Raw genomic sequence first — 317 nt, forward strand, 5'->3', positions numbered from 1 at the left:
TCTCCCCGCGAGCAACACTAACTAGGGCACCTACCTCCATTCCACAGTGTAACGGTAAAGCGAACACACTCCATGTTGTATTTCGCTCGTGTTTTTCCTCCTCCTCTGCTCCGCCACAAACTCTCTACTCATTGATTATTATTCAAAGTTTCTAATCACCCGTCGATATGAAGAAATGTGCATGAGCGGGGGTGGAGGAGGAGGCACAGGAGGGGCGCTTTGTTTACGGAAAATAACTAAAACGCGGTGAATGTTCGTTGCGTTATGAGGTTCCATGTTACAGCAATCTGGGAAGGCCACACAAGGCCGTGTGAGTC

The sequence above is a fragment of the Penaeus monodon genome, chromosome 27, assembly GCF_015228065.2.
Source record: "Penaeus monodon isolate SGIC_2016 chromosome 27, NSTDA_Pmon_1, whole genome shotgun sequence".
Classification (NCBI taxonomy): Eukaryota; Metazoa; Arthropoda; class Malacostraca; order Decapoda; family Penaeidae; genus Penaeus; species Penaeus monodon.